Below are 4,107 nucleotides of genomic sequence, written 5' to 3'. Positions count from 1 at the left end.
AACCCAAAACATGATGATTACATTTCTTGGTTAAATAAGATAGTCCCATCGTTGGATGACCACCAAAGAAGACGATCGGAGTTTACACTCAGGTCATCTTTGTTTGAGACACGTTGGACAAATGAAATATTCTGATTGGTTCAATTTAAATGAAATCATGTGTTTCATTTCAGCTAAATCCCATCGTGCGCCTTAGCTTGAGGAGTGTTGGATCTGCCACATCGACTAATGAGGCTTGATCCAACGCTCCGTATTTTTTTCTGATTTTAATTCTTTTTCTATTTTTATTTTTTATTCCATTTTCTTTTAAAATTCATAGAAAATTCATTTTCATCAAAAACATCCCAAAATAATTTCTAAAATTCTCTTTTATTTTTCTCCATCTGATTTTTATTTTTCCATATTTTATTTTATTGATTTTCTATTTTTTGTGGAATTTCTCTTTTCTCCTTTGTTTTAATTGGTTTAAAATTACTTTTCTGCATTTTTAAATTCTAAAAAATTGATTATATGCTTCTTATTTTATTTCAAACCTTCTATAATTTTCTTTGCCATTTATTTGGTGTTTTGAAGGACCTTATGGATTTTTCATTTTGTTTCTATTTTAAAGTTCATTTAAAAAATACTTTTGGTGCATTTTTATTTCATTCAATTTCATTTTATATTTGTGTGACCTTTTTGAACTTCTGTTGGCCTTGGATCATGATGGTTTGGACCATAAGTCTCATCAAACTCAATGGATCTTAGGTGTTGATGGGGTGTAAACCCTAATCCACCAAAATGGATGATTGATTTTGATGATGACTTGATCAAACCTTTGATCTAATTTGGGTGTGATCTCTCTTGTCCCCTTCTTCTTCATCTCTTTCTTTCCCCTTGATCAAATGGATGGCTTGTGTCCATCTTGTTCATGATGTACAAATTGGTACTTGATGAACCTTTATCATTTCAAACCTACCTCCTAATTGGTCATGGATCATTTAAGGTACTTTGGGTTGATGCATAAGTTTGTCCTAAGCACTATGAAGTATGGATTGAAGTAATTGACCATCCTCTCAGCCTTTGTGCTTGATCATTTCTTTTTTTCTTTTTTTGTGTAGGATGGCTTTAAGAGAATGATTTACATATCATTTATCTAGCATGTATTAATACTAACATTATTATTGATTGGCCTCAGATAGTTGTGACTTCTACATAAGTCCAATTACGATTGCTTAAGATAATGCTAAATTTGTCCCAAAAATAAGACATTTTTATAAGCTAGATTGTAAGTCTCCTACTCCTCATGGTATTGTATGAAAATATTGATCCCTTTTCATTAATAAGAGCTAGTGACATACTTGTTGATTTTATCCAAGTTTGAGCCCTTCTCATGGTGATGTATAGGTCATATTTTCATGCTTGTGTGTGAATAATTGAGTGTTCTCCAAAAAATGACTAAACCATCTTTCATTTTTGATCACTGCTATAATTTACTAACATCTTATTATATTAACTTTATTTTAATGTCATTTATTTGATGCTTTTATTTCTTGTTATTTACTTTATGCTTTTATTTTAGCATCGCATCTCATATTGTTTTATGGCTTATGTTATATGCTTTTTGTCCATTTGGAATTTCATTTTCTTTTAAAGACACTAATAAAGAAAAAACCACTATAATTGTTTGGTTCTCTCGATTTATGGACTTGAGGTTACTATCCTTAGCATTGTTATGGAGTTATGGACTTAGAGCTAGGTCCTTGACCTTTGCGTTGGGAGATTGTGATTTGAGACCTTGAGATTCATCTAATACCTTTGACTTTGGACTTCTTTTGAAGATCTGGCTTGGTTATTTTGGTTTCATCTGATACATGGACTATTATTTGCTTATTTGGCTTGCTTGAGACTTAATCCAAAGGATGAAATTATTGCTTGACTTATGTCATAAATCTTGCTATCTCTTGGTTAGATCTTTCCTCCCTAGCTTTTACTTTATTCTCTAGGATAGTCTCTTCTTCACCTTTCCTTCTTTAATTTTCAAAACCTCCTCTCTCTTTTTTCTTCAAAATATTCTTGTTTTCTAACTTGAACTACTTTCTCAATAAACCTTGACTTTTTGTCAAGTGATTTTCAAAGTCTTTTCCCAATAAATGCTAATCCATATTAAGCATATTCAAACCAATTTCTAAAGAATTAAAAAATGCATAACTCACTCAAATTATTTTGTACCCTTTGTGCACTTTTCCTGTTAAAACTTTTCTCAAAGTTTAGACATGAGTCATTTCAATAGTTGAGATAAAATTCTCATATCTCCATAGCATTGATAATAATTCTTTTCCATCTAAGAGAGGTAATGACATACTTGTAGATTTTTATCTAAGTTGGAGTCATTCTCATGATGATGCAAAGTTCTCATACTTGTGGGTGACTAGTTGAGTATTCTCCTTAAAATGACAAAATATATTTTCATTAAAAATGAATCAAAACAAACATCTTTGATATTTTTACCATAAACTACGAGGTTTTGACCCTCCATTTCACTTTGTTGTTTCGTAGGCATGAGTCTTCAAAAGTCTTCGCAAACACAAAAAGTAAGAAAAATATTTCTTTCCCCATCTCTCCAATCGTTTGCAAACAACACCTTTTTCTAAATAAAATGTACATAGTTTTTAAAGAGGTTCCCATGGAGTACCATGGATGTTTAGGGTGCTCATACATTCCCTTTGCATAATTAACCCCCAGACCCTTATCTTTATTTTAGTTTTGTTTTAAAACTTCTTTGGATTTTATTCGTACTTTTTCCATTTGCCTTTGGAAAAAATAAAAGTGCGGTGACGACTCTTGCTTTATGAGTTAAGTTAATCAATAGATTAATCTCAAATTTTTTACCGCTATAGAAAAGTGGCGACTCTGCTAGGGAGTATTCCTTAGTGGGTTTATCCTATCTTTGTTTATATGTATATTGTGTTTGCTATTGTTTGTTATTGTTTGTTTCGTTTGGTGCTCGGTGATATATATATATATATATATATATATATATATATATATATATATATATATATATATATATATATATATATATATATATATATATATATATATATATATATAGATATGGTGAGATAAGTCCTATACCCGGACTTGAGTTCTCTTATGATAGCAGGGTGATATAGTCTTATTTGGATTATGTGGAGTTAATCCTTAATAAGCTAAATTGAGATCCCCCACTCAGTAGAGGCCCCTTTGGGATTACTGATGTCACACGAGTAGTCGTAGTTGGCATTACTTTTTCCGACCTTGGTGCTTGAGAAGTTGAGGACCTTAGAACCTTTAACCAATCTTGGCCTTGTAGGATATAATGGAGTGGATATTCAGGTGTAGATTTGAATTAGTTGTTACACGATACTACACTTGGACGAGTGTCTCCTGAGAATATTATTGGTTGACGAGTAGTCGTTTAAGCCGGTAATATCCAAAAGATGGAATTATGACTCTGAGAACTTTTTAGAACCTTGTACTACATGTGATTATACCCTTAGTACATAAATTATGGGTTGGTTCTTACCCTTGGCTCCTTGCTCGTGACTCCAGACCTTTGGACCTTGTCTGTGTGCCTTGTGTGACCTTGTTTGTGGTTGTTTCATCATGCATTCATTACATTCATGAGCATTTTTCTCAGTTTTCAAGGAACTCGTAGATTCTCTTTGCAAACATCACAAATATTTTGATCATGGATGTTGAAAGAAGGAACACTCGGAAATATAATCTCAGATTCCCGATCTCATGGAATTAAGGAAGCTAGCATCTTTTGGGATGATTATAAGGATTTTAGAGACCATTTTGGAAGACTTTTGTCTGTTCTATCTATTGATGTTAAAGATGGTATTCTTTGTACTCTGGTTCAGTTCTATGATCCCGTTTACCGGTGCTTCACTTTCCCTGGTTATCAATTGTTACCTACCATGGAGGAGTGTGCTTATCTTTTGGGTATGCCAGTTTCTGATAGAGTTCCTTTTAGTGGGGTGGAAGGAATTCCTGAATCTCGAGTTATTGCTGAAACAATTCACCTAACGATATCTGATGTAGATGCTAATCTCACTGTCAAAGGAGGTATCAGAGGGCTTG

This window comes from Lathyrus oleraceus, chromosome 3, assembly GCF_024323335.1.
Source record: "Lathyrus oleraceus cultivar Zhongwan6 chromosome 3, CAAS_Psat_ZW6_1.0, whole genome shotgun sequence".
Lineage (NCBI taxonomy): Eukaryota > Viridiplantae > Streptophyta > Magnoliopsida > Fabales > Fabaceae > Lathyrus > Lathyrus oleraceus.
Note: the sequence above shows the minus strand (reverse complement) of the source record.